Genomic DNA, 21,849 nt, shown 5'->3' on the forward strand with positions numbered 1-21,849 from the left:
CGTTGTACAAAGCGATTTCACTGCCTCCAATAGGCCAGCTCCTAACTTGTGTCCTGCAACTTCTCCTTCAAGAACAAGGTGCTCTCAAGTCATTCGATGTCAGGGTGCAAAATCAGAATTGATCTTTCTCCTCCATGAATTCTGTGTTTTCACTTTCCTCGGTGCTGTGGTAAGTGACAGCGTAAGTGGGTAGCCTGCGATTTTCAAAAGTGCTCAGCATTGCCCTGATATTACTCCCTATTAAGTCAATAGGAATTTTACCATTGGCTTCACTGAGAGCAGCGTTAGGGCAACTCTGAGTGCTTTTGAAATCCCACTCTCAAAGCCTTGTCATACATGGCAAAATCTCTTTAAAAGGCTCATGTGGTTTCTCTGGTGTTTTACTGTAATGACAAAATAAGAATGTCTATGGTGATTTAAAACTACAGCTGTTTTTCTGTATAATAATACTTCACGTTTCCATAGCTCTTTTCATCAGATGAGCTCAAACTGCTTCATAAGCACTAGTGGAGTCTCACGAACGATCGCCTGAGGTAGCTAAGCATTATTATCTCCATTTTATAGTTAGGGAAACAGAGGCACAGAAGAGGAAGGGGACCTATCCAAGTCACGTAGCCAAGTTGGTGGTTCAGTTAGGACCAGACTGCAGGAGTCCTGAATCCCTGTCCATTGCTCTAGCCACTGTAGGCTACACTCCTCCAGAATAACTTGTGATGGTATGAAACACATGAACAGTACAAGGAGATACAGAACACTGGCTGGCTTTGCTTTGCAGCTTCTCTGTAATAGCAAAGCAAATGTGTATTGCTTATACACTGGACACATTTATGCTTTCTCCTTTAGGTAACTATTTATTAATCAGTGAACTATAAGTTACATATTTGAATCTCGAGGCTGGGTAGTTACCAGGTTGGCTTAAATGAATATTTGCTTTTCCCTCTCTACTTTTGGTTTATACAATACCCTGAGGAAATATGACAGACAGGCAGACAGAGTCAATACTTCTCTTGAATTCTGTGTGCAACAGCCGGACTGGTATATATGTTTACTTTGCTCTTCAAAAAGAAATGAAGGAACTACAAGGTTGTTTCATTCACTAGCTCTTCAGTAGTTGGGATGAATTATACTATAATGTTGTGTGTGTCCAATGCATTTCTAAACAATAACTATTCCAGAAAGTTACTGTCTGCTGTGACACCAGACAAAATGCATTACCAACTAGCTTCAACAGGAAGTACAAAATAAAAAGACCGGCTTCGATTGGTGAACAAGGGCCAGTCCACAGTCTGGCCTTCAGTTAACATTTGGCCATTCATGGAGATTCTGAAATGGGAGAACAGCTTTGAATTTTATTTTACAGAAAAGCTTCAAAAAGGAGAGGGAAACCCAAGCATTCTCCACACACACACACACACACACACACACACACACACACACACACACAGTGGGGGAAATGTTCAATGGTGAATAAAGTAAGACGTGTAGTCTTTATTGGAGTCCCATATACAAATTCAGGTGCTCAGATACCACAATAACAGGCACAATATAACAAGTTGAATAGAAGGGAAGTCCTATATTTTGTTGAAGATCCAAACAGATCTTCTCTTCTAACAGTCTCAAAAAAAAAGGGGTGGGAGGAGGGGAACAAGCACCTCTACCTTTCAGCCATTTGTCCACAGAAAGGTAGAATGCTTGTATTATATCTACTTGTCTGAGAGCTCATATTGCCTCATTACTGTAGTATCTGAATGCCAATGCCTTCCAGGGCAAATCCTAGCCATGGAGATTATTTTGTATTTAGTTACACCAAGTCCCAATGATTATCGGGTAAAGTCCCTGAGGCTGATAAATATTTAGAATTTGTAAAGTGGCTTCAAGAAGTTTTACAAACTTGGTCCAAAACCTTCCTACATCACGTGCAAACACTTCTTATAGCCACCTTGCCGTTTTTTATATTGTTGTAATGTATTTATTGTATTAATCAGAGTTGTGTTTGTATATAATTTAAGTATTCTGTACCTTGTTGGGAAATTTTGACCTTGTGTGACTAAACAAATATAACTTCCCCCCATTAAAAACATAAATAGCAGCATGAATTCACTCAACAGCACTAAGCGTGAAGGCAGAATAATTTCATTATCAGTCCACAGAAACTGTACTTCTAATATGATTATTCTGAGATTTTCAACATTGTCTGTGCAAAGACATACCACCATCATTTCAGTTAAAGTTCAACTTTCTCAAACTATTGTTCTTCCACAGTCTGTGTAGAAATAACAAGTCATGGATGCTCTTAAATGCATGTTCATTTTATTTTATCTGAAGTACATTTTCCAAGCCATTGTTTAATTGGACAGCTACATTCTATCCTGTTTTATTCATATGAAACAAGTCAATTAAACTGTGTAACAGAGAAATGAGATTGGGTTTTGCAGAGGCTAAATACACTTACATGTCACCTGTGGAGATGTATGTGTCAACCTGAGGTTAGTTATCAATTGATGATCAATTGGTGTCAAAGCTAGTGGGTATTTGGCCATATCACAAAGTTCCCAGAATAGTTTAGCTAACCAGACAGTGTGACCTAGATCTAAAGGTAGTTTCATAGAAGCTAGAACAGAGGAATCAAGATGGAATTCCTAAGTTTTATTCCCAGCTCTGCCACTAACTTGCTGAGTTACCTTGGAAAGCTCATAAACCTATCAGAGTATGTCTACACTACAACATAAGACCATGCTTGAGTCTGGGCTCAAGCTTAATTCCCCTTGCATCAACACTGCAATTGCACTAACCCAGGGTCCCATGACCCTGCAGGGATGGAGAGTCCAAGTTTGAGCTAAGCTGGGACCAAGGGTCTAAGCCCTATTGCTTTGTAGTATAGGCGCAGCCAAGCCTGACTCGGGGCCCAGCTGTCAGTCAGAAGTATCCCCCATTCCATGGGACAACTTCCATAGTCCTCTCTATCCCAACAATCTGCAATCTACTCTGTTGAAAACCCCTTTGCAAAAGGCAGCAGCTCAGGTCAGCATTAACTTATTCTCTTCTGATCACCGATCTGCAAGCACACTGGCAGTGAACCTCCTGGGTTTGCAATGGATTGGAGAACAAACCGATCAAGCCTTTTGCAAAGTGAGCTGCTGCCTGATACTGCCTGCCCTGCATGTTAGTAACGTTTTCCCACAGTGCGCCATGGTCCTAGGGCTAGAGCAGCTACATTTCGGGAGGTGGGGGCACAAGGGACTCTGGGATATGGTTATTTTGACTCTGATCCATGCACTGCAGTGTGGACACCAGAGCAAAGATTAGAAAAGTCTTAACATGGGATTAAAATATCATGTAGATGCTCAAGCCCAGGGTTTGTCACATGGGTCAGCTGGCTTGAGCCCCACTAACCCTGGGCTTATATTGCAGTGTAGACATACCCTCAGTGCCTTAGTCAACCCCTTGTAAAGTCAGTGCAACAGTCCTTAACTACTATCTCATAGGGTTGCTGTGACACTCCATTGATTGTTTTTTTAAAGCACTTTGAGATCTACTGCTGAAAGATGCAATATGAAAGGGTACCTACGAACTAAAAGAGCTTCATGGACAAGTCAGTACAACACTGGCTTGGCTTTAGTGGGGGCTCTCAATCTTTCCCATTTACAAACAATGCATTCACCCATGAAGTGTTTAAAAACTGAAAACTATATATTGTACTGTATCGGAGGGGTAGCCGTGTTAGTCTGAATCTGTAAAAAGCAACAGAGGGTCCTGTGGCACCTTTAAGACTAACAGAAGTATTGGGAGCATAAGCTTTCGTGGGTAAGAACCTCACTTCTTCAGATGCAAGTAATGGAAATTTCCAGAGGCAGGTATAAATCAATGTGGAGATAACGAGGTTAGTTCAATCAGGGAGGGTGAGGTGCTCTGCTAGCAGTAGAGGTGTGAACACCAAGGAAGGAGAAACTGCTTCTGTAGTTGGATAGCCATTCACAGTCTTTGTTTAATCCTGATCTGATGGTGTCAAATTTGCAAATGAACTGGAGCTCGGCAGTTTCTCTTTGGAGTCTGGTCCTGAAGTTTTTTTGCTGTAAGATGGCTACCTTAACATCTGCTATTGTGTGGCCAGGAAGGTTAAAGTGTTCTCCTACAGGTTTTTGTATATTGCCATTCCTGATATCTGACTTGTGTCCATTTATCCTCTTGCGTAGTGACTGTCCAGTTTGGCCAATGTACATAGCAGAGGGGCATTGCTGGCACATGATGGCATATATAACATTGGTGGACGTGCAGGTGAATGAGCCGGTGATGTTGTAGCTGATCTGGTTAGGTCCTGTGATGGTGTTGCTGGTGTAGATCTGTGGGCAGAGTTGGCATCGAGGTTTGTTGCATGGGTTGGTTCCTGAGTTAGAGTTGTTATGGTGCGGTGCGTGGTTGCTGGTGAGAATATGCTTAAGGTTGGCGGGTTGTCTGTGGGCGAGGACTGGCCTGCCTCCCAAGGTCTGTGAAAGTGAGGGATCATTGTCCAGGATGGGTTGTAGATCACTGATGATGCGTTGGAGAGGTTTAAGCTGAGGGCTGTAGGTGATGGCCAGTGGAGTTCTGTTGGTTTCTTTTTTGGGCCTGTCTTGTAGCAGGAGGCTTCTGGGTACACATCTGGCTCTGTTGATTTGTTCCTTTATTTCCTTGTGTGGGTATCGTAGTTTTGAGAATGCTTGGTGAAGATCTTGTAGGTGTTGGTCTCTGTCTGAGGGGTTGGAGCAGATGCGGTTGTACCTCAGTGCTTGGCTGTAGACGATGGATTGTGTGGTGTGTCCGGGGTGGAAGCTGGAGGCATGAAGGTAGGCATAGCGGTCGGTGGGTTTTCGGTATAGGGTGGTGTTAACATGGCCATTGCTTATTTGTACTGTGGTGTCCAGGAAGTGGACCTCCCGTGTAGATTGGTGCAGGCTGAGGTTGATGGTGGGGTGGAAGCTGTTGAAATCATGGTGGAATTCTTCCAGGGTCTCCTTCCCATGGGTCCAGATGATGAAGATATCATCGGAAAACAGGGACTAGCATCCTTTGTTATATTTGGTGTAGATAAGTCAACAGGACGCAGACAGCACAGTTCTCTAGTTATTTTTATTTGCAAGAAGCACACTGTGGAACTAAGTGTTGTGCTGGTCCCAGTTATATGCAGTAAGGTACACCACATACACAAAATTACAGCGTGGGGTGGGGGAAGAGCCAGTCCGAATGAGAGAGAAAAGACTAAGGGGGAAGGGGGGAAAACACAACCAAGACATTTAAAATAAAACTTCTAAAGCCCCTTTGAATTGTAACATCTTGAGTAAAGAAAAGCCTGAATTATGTAAAAGCTGGCAGGGAGCCAACATCTGGCCAAGCTAAGATTGTTTTGTAAGCAGGCAGTTTCCACTCTGCCTGCAGACCTGCGTCCAGCAGTCGAGAGAATAACGAAGCTGAAGATGTACATAGTCCCTGGCTGCCAGAAGGATACCCTGGGCTTTGAGTGAAAATTTTGTCAGTCATTTGATCTCCTAAAACAGCCAGCTGAGATGAGTTATGTTCCCCCTGCCAGGAACCTCGAAAGAATTGTTCAAACCATGTGCTCATTCCTGCTGAATTGGAAACAAATGCCATGGCTTCACTGGCAGGCTTTGAAATCAAATTCTCTCCAGCTCTTCCCAAAGTTCTTGGGAGGAAACAAAAAACTCTTTCCTGTGTCTGCCACTTGAGACTCTGGAGAAACCTCCTTCCCCTACATTGCCCCCATCCCTCTTCATCCACCCCCACCCCACCCAAGACTGCAATCTGTCATTCCAGAAAGCCACATCACAAACTTGTACCATGTGTTAACTATCTTCTGTTTGCAGTCATTGGGCCTTGCCATTGCCAGCACAAATGGGAGTTGTTTAATTAGGTCCAGAGTGCTGCAGAATAACTAGGCCATTCAGGATGGCACAAAGCCAACTGCTGCTTCTCCCAGCTTTATTTAAGAGGGAAAAGGCCCAGCCTTTGGCTGTCTCCTGCTCTTGCTCACCTGTAAACCCCATAGCAAAGTTTAATAGGTTAGAGAATATACATACTTTATGAAACTCAATTAGGCACAAATAGACTTTTTTTAAAAGGCAAAAAAATCTGCCAAGTAGGTTTGGTATCAGTCTACGGGTATGTCTGCACTACGGGATTACTCTGAATTTACAGAATTCGATTTTTGGCAACCGATTGTATAAAGTCGAGTACCTGCGGCCACACTAAGCACATTAATTCGGCGGTGTGTGTCCATGTACCGAGGCTAGCGTCGACTTCCGGAGCGTTGCACTGTGGGTAGCTATCCCATAGTTCCCGCAGTCTCCCCCGCTCATTGGAATTCTGGGTTGAGAGCCCAATGCCTGATGGGGCAAAAAACATTGTCGCTGGTGGTTCTGGGTACAGCCTCACCCCTCCCTCCATGAAAGCAATGGCAGACAACCGTTTCATGCCTTTTTTCCTGGGTGAACACTGCAGACGCCATACCACGGCAAGCATGGAGCCCGCTCAGCTCAAGCCAGCAGTCATGAACATTGTAAACACCTCGCGCATTATCGTGCAGTTTATGCTGAACCAGAACCTGAAAAACCAGGTGAGGAGGAGGCTGTGACTGCAGCACGGCGACGAGAGTGATGAGGACATGGACATGGACACATAATTCTCTCAAACCGCCGGCCCCATGTTGTTAATGGGGCAGGTTCTAGCCTAGAATGCCGATTCTGGGCCCGGGAAACAAGCACAGACTGGTGGGACCGCATAGTGTTGCAGGTGTGGGACAATTCCCAGTGGCTGCGAAACTTTCGCATGCGTAAGGGCACTTTCGTGGAACTTTGTGACTTGCTTTCCCCTGCCCTGAAGCGCCAGAATACCAAGATGAGAGCAACCCTCACAGTTGAGAAGCGAGTGGCGATAGCCCTGTGGAAGCTTGCAACGCCAGATAGCTACCAGTCAGTCGGGAATCAATTTGGAGTGGGCAAATCTACTCTGGGGGCTGCTGTGATGCAAGTAGCCAAAGCAATCACTGAGCTGCTGCTACTAAAGGTAGTGACTCTGGGAAATGTGCAGGTCATAGAGGATGGCTTTGCTGCAATGGGATTCCCTAACTGTGGTGGGGCAATAGATGGAACCCATATCCCTATCTTGGCACCGGAGCACCAGGGCAGCCAGTACATAAACCGCAAGGGGTACTTTTCAATCTTGCTGCAAGCACTGGTGGATCACAAGGGATGTTTCACCAACATCAATGTGGGATGGCCAGGAAGGGTTCATGACGCTCGCATCTTCAGGAACACTACTCTGTTTAAACAGCTGCAGCAAGGGATTTACTTCCCAGACCAGAAAATAACCGTTGGGGATGTTGAAATGTCTATAGTTATCCTTGGGAGCCCAGCCTACCACTTAATGCCATGGCTCATGAAGCCATACACAGGCAGCCTGGACAGGAGTCAGGAGCTGTTCAACTACAGGCTGAGCAAGTGCAGAATGGTGGTAGAATGTGCATTTGGACGTTTAAAGGGTTGCTGGCGCACTTTACTGACTCACTCAGACCTCAGCCAAACCAATATTCCCATTGTTATTGCTGCTTGCTGTGTGCTCCACAATCTCTGTGAGAGTAAGGGGGAGACCTTTATGGCGGGGTGGGAGGCTGAGGCAAATCGCCTGGCCGCTGATTACGTGCAGCCAGACACCAGGATGATTAGAAGAGCACACCAGGAAGCGCTGCGCATCAGAGAAGCTTTGAAAACCAGTTTCATGACTGGCCAAGCTACGGTGTGAAAGTTCTGTTTGTTGAAAACCCGCCCCCTTGATTGACTCATTCCCTGTAAGCAAACCACCCTCCCCCTTCGATCACAGCTTGCTTTCAAAGGAAATAAAGTCCCTATCATTTAAAAATCATGTATTCTTTATTAATTGATTATAAAAAGAGGGAGAGAACTGACAAGGTAGCCCGGGTGGGGTTTGGGAGGAGGATTGGAGGGAAGGAAAAGGCCACTTAAAAAGTTCAAAATAATGACAGCCTTTTGCTTGGGCTGTCCACTGGGGTGGAGTGGGAGGGTGCACGGAGCCTCCCCTTGCGTTCTTACACATCTGGGTGAGGAGGCTATGGAACATGGTGATGGGGGAGGGTGGTTATACAGGGGCTGCAGTGGCACTCTGTGATCCTGCTGCTGTTCCTGAAGCTCCACCAGATGCTGGAGCATGTCCGTTTGCTCACGCAGCTGCCCCAGTGTTCCATCCCGCCACCTCTCATCTCAAACGTCCCTCCTCTCCTCACGTTCATCCCTCATGGCCTCACGTTCACTGGCAGCTTTCCTGTATTGGGATAGGGTGTCCTTCCACTCATTCAGATGAGCTCTTTCATCGCAGGTCGATTGCATGATTTCCAAGAACATTTAGTCTCGCGTGCGTTTTTTTCGCCACCTTATCTGAGATAGCCTTCGGGACGGAGGAGGGAGGCTTGAAAAATTTGCAGCTGTGGGAGGGAAAAAAGGGAGAGAAGATACATTTTACAGAACAATGCTTATAGTCTTTCACGGTGAAAAACACTATTCACATTACATAGCACATGTGATTTCGGTACAAGGTTGCATTTTGCATTTTAATATTGAGTGCCTGTGGCTTTGGTGTTAGAGATCACAGACGCAAGTCTGGGCAACAGAATTCGGCTTGCATGCGGCCATGGTAAGCCATTGTCTTTCGGCTTCTGCAACCTTCCTAAAAGCAGCGCCCTCCTTTCCCACATACCAAGCAAAGCCCGTTGAGTGCTGTGGTTTTCCTGTTAACATGCAGCAGCAGAAACCAAATTAATCCCCCCCACACCCATCCAATTCTCTGGGATGATCGCTTTATCCCTCCCCCCCACCGCGTGGCTGGTATCAGGGAAGATCCCTGCTAGCCAAACACGAAAAGCTCAGCGCCAATTCCCCCCCGCCCACTTGACTAACTGCAGGGAAGGATTTCTTTTCAGCCACAGGCAAACAGCCTAGTAGGAACGGCCACCTCTGTCCCCTTAATTAAATTCCCGTATTTCAACCAGGTTACCATGAACGATATCACTCTGCTGAGGATAACACAGCGAGATAAAGAACAGAGGTTGCTTGAATGCCAGCAAACACCAGTACCATATGCTGCCAGGCTTTGTCATGCAATACCACCAGATTCCTTGCTACTAGCATGGCGTGGTCAAGTGTCCTACCATGGAGGACAGAATAAGGCTGCACTGCCCAGAAACCTTCTGCAAAGGCTTTTGAAGTACCTCCAGGAGAGCTTCATGGAGGAGATGTCCCTGGAGGATTTCCGCTCCATCGCCAGACACGTTAACAGACTTTTCCAGTAGCTGTACTGGCCGCGAATGCATCCCAAGTCCTCAGGGCAAATTAATCATTTAAAAAAGCTTGCTTTTAAACCATGTTTTATATTTACAAAGGTACACTCACCGAGGTTCCTTCCGTGGCTTCATGGTCTGGGATAATGCCTTGGGAGGGTTGGGAGGGTACTTCAGGCAGTCAGGCTGAGAAAGATCCTGGCTGTTGGGGAGAACGGAGTGCTGTGTGCTCTCCACAAGCTCGTCGTCCTCCTCCTCCTCTTCCCCGTCCGCAGAATCCTCAGTCATGGCTGAGATTACCCCCTCCTCGGAATCCATGGTCAGAGGTGCGGTAGGTGTGGTGGCGGCCCCCCCTAGAATTGCATGCAGCTCAGTGTAGAAGCAGCATGTCTGCGGCTCTGACCCGGACCTTCCGTTTGCTTCTTTGGTTTTCTGGTAGGCTTGTCTGAGCTCCTTAACTTTCACGTGGCACTGTAGTGAGTCCCTATTGTGGCATCTCTCCATCATGCCCTTGGAAATTTTTTCAAATGTTTTGGCATTTCCTCTTTTGGAACATAGTTCTGCTAGCACGGAATCCTCTCCCCATATAGCGATCAGATCCAGTACCTCCTGTACGGTCCATGCTGGTGCTCTTTTTCGATTCTTGGACTGCATGGTTACCTGTGCTGATGAGCTCTGCATAGTCACCTGTGCTCTCCACGCTGGGCAAACAGGAAATGTAATTCAAAAGTTTGCGGGGCTTTTCCTGTCTACCTGGCCAATGCATCCGAGTTCAGATTGCTGTTCAGAGCGGTCACAATGGTGCACTGTGGGATAGCTCCCGGAGGCCAATACCGTCGAATTGCAGCCACACTAACCCTAACTCGAAATGGCAATGTCGATTTCGGCGCTACTCCCCTCGTCGGGGAGGAGTACAGAAATCGATTTTAAGAGCCCTTTATGTCGAAGTAAATGGCTTCGTTGTGTGGACGGGTGCAGGGTTAATTCGATGTAATGCTGCTAAATTCAACCTAAACTCATAGTGTAGACCAAGCCTAAGGGAAGGACTCTGTGGTGTGTGTGGTTGTGAGTTTATATGCAACACATCAGCGTACAGCAGAGTGAGAGAAAAGGGTCTTGAAAGCCATTCTCTTAGTAACCAGAGCAGCGTCTGGTATGATTTAGATTTTATTTCAGTCTTCATAAAAAACAGTTGGTTCCTGTTAAGTCAACAACAGTTGAATCACTGCTCAGATATTTAACTTTAGTAGTATCCTTGATGACATCTCTGCATGTGTGCTTCATTTCTAAATGCCTGACTGCCTTTTTCTTTTTTTCCCCGCCCTTCCCCAAATGAATCTTCTGCGTATACAGAGATTTATAATTTCACAGCTATATCACTGCAAATCCAACACTCACCTGTTGAATAACTTAACCACCATATTAAAGACATATGCTGAATTTTCTTATTTGACTTCTAGTTTTCATTTCCTAGAGAGATTCTGCTAGAGACCTAAAAAGAGCTGTAAATCACCAAAGCTGTACAACAGCAGTATAGCACACAACCACTAGCCATTAGCTGGCATCTATAAATAATATGCGTATTTACTTAGTAATATTTGCTAATCTAATGCAAACACATAAAAGCAATAGATTTCATCTGGACTAAAATGTATGACATTCCCCCACCACCACCCCAATTCTTTTTATCAGCTTTATTCCTTGTTCCTGTACAAGTTCTACATCACCATGTTAGGCGTACAAGATTTTGTTTTTATAGTGCATTTTAACTAATCCATGCAAACCTCTTTTTTGTGGTGCTCCCTGAATATTTACTGCAGAGACAAAAAAGAATGTCCTACTCAACACTAGGATCTCCGGCAAGACTTTCAAAGAATTCTGTACAAGCCGTGGGAAGAATTTCCTTTTAGGCAATACACATGAGCCCAGCAGAAATGTGCAGCAGCATGGAGGGAGGCTGAGGCTATGTCTACATTTATGGCAGCACGTGGAGTGCATACACTGCACACCGAACTAGTATGAGTATCAACAGCAGGGTAGACTGTGTGAGGTGCTACTTAGACAAGTAAAAGCGTGCCAGAACCTTAGGGTACATACCCTACATGGCTTTCTACTTGCCCAAACAGTGCTACCCTCATCTACACTGCTATGTTTAGCAATGTAGCTTCCTGCCGCCAGGGCCTTTCCCCATTGCAGTGAAAGACTCTGGCAGCAGGGAGGCAGTGGAGGAAAGGGTCTGCTAGATCCTCATTGCTGGAGACTGTCCCTGCTGCCTCTCCCCTGCCACAGCCTTTCACTCTGGACTGTAGCTACACCCACAGGCGCTGACTTTTCAAACTGCAGGGAGTGCTCGACCCCTGGCTCTGCCCCAGGCCCCGCCCCCACTCCAGCCCTTCTCCCAAGACACCACCCCAGCGCTGCCTCTTCCCGCCCAGTCCCCCCCACCCCGAAGTGTGCCTTGTCCCTGCCCCTCCCCCCCAGCCTCCCTGCATGTTGCGAAACAGCTGTTCGAAGCGGGCAGGAGGCGCAGGGGGGGGGGGGGAGGCACTGGTAGGCAGGAGCTGATGGGTCTGGAGCACCCACCAGCAGCCCCCCACATCATTCCCCCCCCCATAGATCCTCCAGCCCCGGAGCGCCCACGTAGTTGGCACCTATGGCTACACACCCAGAGTGTGGACACAGACTGCTTTTCATTGTGGTGTGTAGCTACATGTACCATACACATTATTGCCAGTGCAGACAAGGCCTTAGTTTGTCATTTTGTTTTATAGAAACATCTAATCTGTCTCTGAATCTAGGTTCTTACCCATCTCCTCCATACACAAAAGCTAAGAAGTGTGACTCAATTTGCATGCGTTCAGGAATGTCAAGGGTTCCAAGGACAATTGACTTGGTTGTTTACAAATGACGGGCCCGATTTGTGCACCCCTGGGTGGACAAAGGAAGAAGAGGGCAAAAGGAGATGGTAGTCCTCTGCAATCACATGCAGGGGGTGGGCACAACAGAAATCAATGGAGTCGTATTTGTATGTCTGAAGACTTAACTTGCTGCTAAGAGTTCTCCGTGAGGAGAAGACTAAAAAGAAAACATCATAGCTCTGCATTCTTTTGGAATCCAATTGGCAGCTGTATCTCTTTGAAATTCAGTGTTTGTGCTCTCAGCAGTGACAGCAAATCAAGGCAAGAGTTACCAAAGGAAGAAAGAACAGGAGTACTTGTGGCACCTTAGAGACTAACAAATTTATTAGAGCTTGCTAATAAAGCTCTAATATTAGCTTGCTCTAATAAATTTGTTAGTCTCTAAGGTGCCACAAGTACTCCTGTTCTTTTTGCGGATACAGACTAACACGGCTGCTACTCTGAAACCTGTCAAAGGAAGAAAGCATCAGGAAACCCCTACCCCATCCACACACTTGGAGCTAGGCAAATGCTGCACAACATTTTCCTTTGCTATTCACTCTAGTTGTATTCACATCCCTTCTGTGCTCTCTCTTCAAATATTCTAGGAGTTTACTGGCAGAAAAAAAAGGGGTGGGGGATACAAATCTGAAATTTGCTTTCTGGGAGTAACTGCAACAGTTCAACCAGAGGTCTGGTATTAAGACTTGTGCTCAACTAGTCAGGAAAGAAATGTACGCATAGGTCACATGCTACAACCAAAACAGCTTGATCTTCAGATCTTGAAGATTCCCTCATCCAAATCAAAACTTCTCAGGGATAAGCAACAGAAAAAGAATTAGTCACAGAAATTATTCAACAAGTAATTTCAAACAAGCACATTTAGGAATACTCAGACTGTGGTTGTTTGTGAATTTTTTAAAAAGGCAAAGTTTATTGAATACATTTTTACAAGTTATTTGTCCACTTTTATCCAGACAATTTTTGCTATTTAGAAAACCAAATAATTTATATTATATTATAAATTGGGGCAAAATGATTAATTTTGCTGTTTACCCCAAAAAGGAAAGCCTGGCACTCATGCCATTAAGGGCGACATGGTCAACCACTGAGATACTTCCTTCACAGTTGAAATTGCCAGTAGACTTACTGGAGCCACGTTACACTGCAAACACTGGAGAGTCGCCTTTCACTTCAGAGATGCCTTGGTAACACTTCTGTTACTAGACTTATGCTTCTTACTCCATGGATCTGGTAGTTCTTTCTGCAGGTCATTGCATTCAGGGATTATCATTTCAACAGTTTAAAAGAGGGTTGTCCAAGCAGCACATCCAAAAAAATAAAATAAAATAAGAATTGTAGGTCAGATCAAACTACTGTTCTGTGATAAATTTATACTCTGAAAATTCAGCGTCTGCTTTCTGCACACTGCTGGATTGGAATGCATGCCCCCTTGTAAAGGCAGAACAGAAATCTGCGTTCACTAAAAAGGTTCAAGTGTCCCATTAAAAACATATTTTGATAGTGGATTTTTTTTTTTTAAATAAGAAATCACTAATCCTATGCTTATGGCTTTCAAAACACCTTCAATACATATAGCTCTTCCCAGTACAAACCATCAGTAACTTAAAACAAAGTATTTTTATTTTTTAAAGCACAGAGAATTTAACAAAATTCACCTAGTGAGCACCAAGGTCTCCTTTAAAAGAGCTGTACAAGCAAGTACCTGTGAGCCCAATTAAAGTTCAGGTAAGGTCAAAAGAAAAACAAACATAAACATGTAAAGGTTGTTTTCAGTACTCACAAAAATAAAGACTCAGATTATAAAATGTTAGAGGATGTTACTCTGTGTTGGTTTGTGTGCAACAATGCCTACCAGTCCATCACCAGTATTACAACTTTATATAGATAGAGATGGGGGCGGGGGGGAGAGGGAAGGGAAGAGAGGTGGGGAAATTGTGAACTTTAAGTACTTTTTTTTCCTGTTTATACCTGAAACTGTTTTGCCACTCAATTAACACCACCTCTCAGACTGACAGATTCAGAGAGAAAACAAGGGACAATGTCAAATTGAAATCTAGTCAAGTTCAATTCAAAATATAAATAAACTGTGGTCTCGGGCACTGCCCCTGCTCTTGAGTTCCCCTGCCAATTTTTATGGTTTCACAATCGTTTTCCTACTTCTAAAAAAATGTTTATCACTGCTCTTTTCTTGTGTGATGGACCCACACAAACAGGGGAAACTGGCTCATCAGGAGAAACAGTGACTACACACAAAGTGCTGTCAGATGCACAAAGGAAACAATTTTTTCCATTATAATCATTGTAGGAATTATTTGTAACAATAGAGGAGTTGTTTTCAGAGAGAAGTGTGATTTTTCAACTGATTCAATGTGCTGTTCTTCATACATTCCTCCATGCCCTTGCTTTTCTCTTTCTCTGACTGACGCTAGTTTGTCCTTGGACAGACTTCACTCACATTCCAACCAGCAACCATATTCAGAAGGAGATTATGTGGCACAATGATATTGTTCATACTGTTCCTTTTTAATTCTTCATTTTCACTGACTGATTTGCTGTCTCTTGTTCCCCATCCACCATTACCTCCCCTTTCCCTTCCAACACCCCATGGTGCCTTATTCTTGCCTCCAAAAAGATTAATTTGGGACCCAGTTCCATAAAGTCTTTCATGCTCAGGTGCAGTCCAGATTCCATTTTCTACCAGAACTCACAACATTTAATAGGAAGATGCCACGCAAAAGCCCACAGACCAAGCTGGGCTCCAAATTCACCTTTACAAGAGTGGTATGGAGGGAAGAGTTGTTGTGGTAGGGTGATGGACCACTAGGTGGGGAAAGTTTGACCAGCCATTCCAGTATAAAAAAAAAAAAAAAAAAGTCAGTTTAAACAACCACTCATTGGACTAACTAAAACCAGTTGTTTAGCTCAGGGCGGGGGGGAAGAGGTTGAAATAATTTGTAATGGAAACATCAAGGGTATATTTAAAACAGAGGGATGTCTGCTGGAGGTGACCCTCAGTATAGGTTTCAGTGTATATTGAAACCAGGATGAACCAGTGTAGTCAGCCTGGATGTGCACAGTAAACTAGGCCACCCCTGATCCCCCTGTGCAGTGAATTTCTGAAACAGTGCACTGGAAGTCTGAAATCTACAGTAACCAGGAGCCTCAAGATTTCAGATCTCTGATAGGGGAAGCCCAGGATCCTTAAAATCAGTGAGTCACAATGCAAATATGTTAAACTTCCCCCTCTACTCCAGGTTGGTGCATATGGGCTATTTCATTACCAAAAAGAGGATCAAGTGCCCAGAAACTAAGGAAACTTTCCAAAAGACCCATGAGAAAACTGGACTTACCCAGAGGCTCTGTTCATTTTCAGACTTTCTACACCAGTAAATCCAATATAAGAATTAGCTGATAGTAAAGCAGTCATTGTTCCACATATTGCAATGAGCACACACTAGCATTTACTGTCAATGATAGTATAGTCCATTCCAGTTTTGTTGCTGAAAAACCCAAAACTTTTAAAGGTCAAAAGTACAATTTTGCAAACAAGATTATTTTGGGTTTGGAACCACATGGTGACCTCAAGGAAAGTTATGAAGGGCTCATGATATAGGGAATTCTCATTACTATTGCTCAAATACTGCCTTATCTTTGCGTGTGTGTGTTGGGGGAATTCAAGACAGATGGGGATACTTTCTCACAAAGCCTAAAGGAAATTGAAGGGAATAAAAAAGAAAGAAAGAGTTGAAACCTCAATACAATGCAGTACGTTTTTGTTTTTTTTTCCAAGTGTTGTATAGAGTATTCACCCATCATTACTCTATAAACTGGAGGGATCTCAAGTATTGTAAATTTCAGTTCAAGGGAAAACTTGGAAGTAGAAACATTCATGTAGAGGCCCCAAATCCACAAACCAATCTGAATGGGAACAAAACAAAAAAAATGAAATTTTGAAGTTTCCCACAGAATAGGAATTTCAAAACTTTGGAAAAGTCTAAATGAGATTTCATTTGCTCGGAGCCCGGCCACCCTTGCTTCTGAGGACCTCCAAGCTTGAGGAAGCTCCCAGGGTTTGAGGCTTCCTGTCTGGTTTCCTTAGTAATTTAGCTGAGATCAACACATTCCCATGGAACGTTTCAATTGCAAGGAATCCCTATTTTCCAAAGGAAAAATGTTCCATCAGAAAATTGCAGCCAGCTCTAGTGGCTATGTGATTTGTTGAAAAGCAGTTAGCCTTCGGATTTGTCTTTCTGTTCAGGATTTGCCTATGAAAAGAGCATGATTTTTCATAAATGTGTTTGTTATTAACTATTTGTTTAACAAATGGCTTTTATTAACATGTGGGCTGATGGGGGTTTTTTCATAGCAATCACTAATCAATGCTCTGGTTTGGCTGTGTGACTGGTTAATTAAGTCACAAGAAATAGTTTCGGTTCCCTGATTAGATGGCATAAGGCTAGTATTTTTGTATGAATAGAAGTCCCTGCGCAAACATTTATGTGAACAAAATATAGCCACACAAAATTTCCCTGAACAGGCAAATGATATAAATATGATGCACGCAAGCTGCAATTCAGATTGAGCAAGCATGTCTAAAATACTTCCCCCCCCCCCCCCCCCCCCCACTACCACTATTTGCCCAGGTTTTCACACAACTGTCTGGGACCATTCCACTGTGACTGGACCATGCAAGGCTCGGTTTATGTAACCCATGCAAAGTGAACCTTGCAGGGTTCACACAGAGCTAATAAGCATCTGCAATTCTGTGTGCTTACCTGAACCACAGCCAAACTCTCCAGAGCTCATAAGTCTATTAAATTGGGCTTGAACCCCCAGGAGAATAAGCTCTCTTTAAAAGTTTCACATGATTCTTGCTGTCAGCCAGGCCCTGCCTGAAGTCAGGACAGGTGACTGAAAGGCTTTCATTGCACCTTTGCTCCCAAAGTTACTCTGTTAACAGCCCTCCCTCCATGGATCTCTTACAATGGCTCAGAATGCTGAACAGCCTCAGCTCTCCAAAATGGAGTGGCAATGAGGACATACGCCATGACAGCATTGCTTCCTTATTGCTTTCCCACTGTACATTGTGTTCCTAAAGTGTTAAAATCTTGAGATAGTTAAACAGTCTCCCCTCTGCTTTGCCACTGGCTTAGTGATAATATGAATGTGGAAAATTTTTAACATGAGTTAACACTTAAACACCATCTTCTGATGTTAACTCATGAATGCCACAGGAAGAAAAATGGCTTAGTCTCTTACAATAGATTTTTATTTTCTGGCACCACAAATGATGGCAACTTTTCAGCAAAATGGCTACCAGGACGACATCAAAAAAAAAAAAAAAAAGTCCTTGGTCCTTTTTAAAAACAAACAAACATGGTGGTGGATTTAAACATAGGATCAATTTTGCAGGATCAATTCTATCCCCAGAATGTTGTGCTCACAATTCATTAGGGACACAGTTCATAGCACTTACACATCCTGCCCGGGATTTTCAAAGGAGCCTGACGGAATAGGTGCCAACACTCTATTGGCTCCTTTTCAAATTTCAGTTTCATGCTCTGAGTAGGGCTGACAATTAATTGAGGTTTCAAAATTATGGATGCAAAATTAGAGGCCACTTTTTGTAATTAGACTCTTTATTTCCAAATATGTTTTTAAGTTTATACAGGGCAAGAGGCATTGAGTGAGAGGAGTAGTTTTCTTTCAATTAAAATTTAGTGTGAGAAGGAGGGTTGTCTAGTGACAGGCTGGCTTGACAGTCACAATTCCTGGATTCCTACATTCCCAGCTTTGCCTATCTCAAAGGATTGTGACAGAAACTCCCCTCAGGTTTGTGATGGGCTTTAATTAGCATTTGGAATGTGTTTTAGAACCCTTGAATGAAAGACAATCTAAGAGCAAATTATGATTATTTAGCGAATGACCTGGACTTTGGAACAATACTCTGTGATACATTAATAATCAGTTTTTATAGGATAATGAAACTGTTTGTGAAGATAGTCTGTGAAAATGAACAGACTACAGTCACATTTCAATAAGAAAAACTTCAGAGCAGATTTTTTGGAAACATTCCTAAGGGAGTATATCATACTAGGAAACCCGTTCTGGATAATGCTATAAAATTGCTCACCTTAATTCTGATGCCAAATCCTGCTTTATCAAAAATGTAGTGCTTATTCTGGTGCCTGCCAAAAAACTGTTCAATGAAAGTCACAACTTCATCCCTTCTAGAGCAGAAATCAAAATGGTGTGATGTACCCATACAGTTTATGGACGAATTAGACAGGATGTAACTTCTACTGCAATCTGTTCAAATATCTGGATACCATAAACCAGATTCTGCCATCCTTACTCACTCTAAATAGTAACTTACTCCTTGAGCAATCCAATTGATTTCAGTAGGACTATTTGCAGAGTAGAGTATCACACAGTATGAGCAAAGTATCATAGTCTGAGTTTGTAGGATTAAAATTTGATGCTACACATTCATTTTCATGCAATGTAGTCATTTTTATTTTTAAATCAGGTGTTTCATACAACAGCCCATAAATAAGTCACAAACTAACTAAAAACCTCATTGGGAGCCAGAGTCCTCACCCTCTAAAAATCCAATAACCCCCATTAGAATACGTCCAGGGAAAAGCAGAACTAGAAACAATTCTCAGCAGTGTGTCTGCCGGGAAAGTGTCTGAGAAACATCAAATGTGGGTTCTGTGAGAGCTAGTAGTAAAAGCTGACAAAAATCCAAATTGCACTAAAAGCCAAGTGTCTGGGACCTCTTCTTAGTTTTGAGAGTATTCAATACCCATATAAAACACTGGGCAAAATTCTGCTGGCATTTACTCCTACTCAATTCCATCAATTTGCATGCAATTGCTCAGGTACCACAGTGATGCGTGTGGCATAAATAGCTAAATAAATTAGCTAGAGACAACTTCAGTTAGCCAGGGAGGTATAAATGAGAGCACAACATGCCCCATTTTGTCACCTCTCAACACAAACAAGCTGCTGGACTGGCTACTTGAAGGTTAAATCGAAGTGTTATTCTGTTAATTTGCAATAAAGCAGGAGTAGTTTAAGGCCATGCCTACCCTGAAGCCACTACAGGACTCCAGGCATAACACAAAGTTGCTCCACCCCCTACTTGGAAGGGCAGAGAGTCCCCTCCTGTCCTAGGGAGGCAGTGACATGGGGCCCTCTCTCTCCCTTCCTTTCCCCCAGCACCTCCCTCTTCTAGAAACAGGAGTGGGCCCTTTCTCCTCTCCCACCATCTCAGAGAGACAGCCCTGGCCCCTCCCAGTACTTACCCCACAACCAGAGTGTATCTGCTGGGTGGGTGCAGCAGGCACAATACACTTTTCTTGTCCAGTCACAGCATCCTCTCCTGGGGTGGTGGGGTGTGACTCCCCCCTCCCCTTGGAGTTAACACTACATTCAAGTGAATGACGCTGTTCACACCCCTCAGAGCTATTGTTTCAGGCTCTCTCTGCTTCAGTTATGCTTGGGTCACGTTTTCAAAGTTTTCCACTACTGGTTGGGCTAGAAACTTTGTTTTTTAAATAAAAAACAAGATTCTGATGTAATCACATGAGTTGGGTCTGTAGACCCAGGCCTGAAGTGACAACACCTTAATCCAGTCCCAATTTAAAAATAAAGCAGGACCTCTATATGGCTCCCATATTTACAGAAATAAGGGTATGAGGTCGGGGGGAAATGTGGTATAAAAACTGATAGCAACTATAGTGTACGCCTCATTATTTCTTTTGTTTGAACTTAAACAACCCTTACTTTCTTTGCACCTGGGTGGGACAGTGTCCTCTCCAACCGGGCTCACTGGTTTCCCTGGTCTGGAATCCTCCTGTGGTCTTGGGTAGCTCTTAATAGCCAGTGCTGGGCCAAATCTCTCTGTCTCTGCAGACATGCTGATCACTACAATGCTGGAACTACTTGATCCATGCAGCTAGACTCTCACAGCAGTGCAAAAAGTTCCTTAAGGGGGAGGAGGGACACTTTAGCAGGGACTCTCAGAGCTGTGCTGTCTCTCTCCCAGCTTCCAAACCGAAAACTAAACTGTGTGTACACAATCAGGCTAGTCTCACTGAAGTCAGTGGGAGTTTTGTCATGGACTTCAATGAAGCCAGGATTTCATCCTGTAAGCACCCTGGCGAGCCGCATGCCAGAGGTTACGGACCCCTGCAATACACACATTCACTCTCTTGTTTTAATATTTAGAGATGAGCCTGAACCAGAACCCAGGTCTAGTCATTCCCAAACTTTGGGAAAGTTCAGATTCAGAACTAAACCTTGAGGCTTGAGCCCATCTCTATTAATAGAGAACACAATTTTACAGTCCTTGTTCTGACAAAGACTGTCTCCTCTAAATCACCCCACTCTCTTCAAATAAGGGGATATGATAAAAGGTTTATAGAAGAATGAATTGCGTAGATCAGGGGTAGCTGATTATTTTTTTGTCAAGATCCAAATTACTTGGTCAAGCTATAGTCAAGGTCCGGACTCCAGAAAAACATTTTTCACACTGCAATAACAATAATGATAAAATAATAATAATAGTAATAAGTAAATAAAAAGTTTTTGAGGTCTTTTCAAAAGCATCTGATGGTCCAAATTTGGCCTGCAGTCTGACTATTGGCTATCCCTGACATAGATCATGTAAGTCAGGCACCCCTATTTATATACTTATAATACAAGAATAAAAAAACATTCAGTGAAACAGAAGCTAAATAAATAAGCTAATAAAAGTAAAAAAAATACAAATTGTGTAATAAGTAACTTATGGAACTTGCTGTTGCAAGAAGCCAAGAGCTTAGTGGAATTCAGGAAAAGACTAGATCATAGAATCATAGAATATTAGGTTTAGAAGAAACCTCAGGAGGTCATCTAGTCCAATCCCCTGCTCAAAGCAGGACCAACACCAACTAAATCATCCTAGCCAGGGCTTTGTCAAGCCAGGCTTTAAAAACCAATAAGGAAGGAGGTAACCCATTCCAGTGCTTCACCACCCTCCTAGTGAAATAGTGTTTCCTAATATCCAACCTAGACCTCCCCCACTGCAACTTGAGACCATTGCTCCTTGTTCTGTCATCTGCCACCACTGAGAACAGCCTAGCTCCATCCTCCTTGGAACCCCCCTTCAGGTAATTGAAGGCTGCTATCAAATCCCCCCTCACTTCTCTTCTGCAGACTAAATAACCCCAGTTCCCTCAGCCTCTCCTCGTAAGTCATGTGCCCCAGCCCCCTAATCATTTTTGTTGCCCTCTCCTGGACTCTCTTCAATTTGTTCACATCCCTTCTGTAGTGGGATGTGGACCAAAACTGGACGCAATACTCCAGGTGTGGCCTCACCAGTGCTGAATGAAAGGGAATAATCACTTCCCTCCATCTGCTGGCAATGCTCCTACTAATGCAGCCCAATATGCCGTTGGCCTTCTTGGCAATGAGGGCACACTGCTGACTCATATCTAGCTTCTCGTCTACTGTAATCCCCGGGTCCTTTTCTGCAGAACTGCTGCTTAGCCAGTCGGTCCCCAGCCTGTAGCAGTGCATGGGATTCTTCCTTCCTAAGTG

Source organism: Terrapene carolina, unplaced genomic scaffold, assembly GCF_002925995.2.
Source record: "Terrapene carolina triunguis isolate 2854851 unplaced genomic scaffold, T_m_triunguis-2.0 Scaffold58, whole genome shotgun sequence".
NCBI lineage: Eukaryota > Metazoa > Chordata > Testudines > Emydidae > Terrapene > Terrapene triunguis.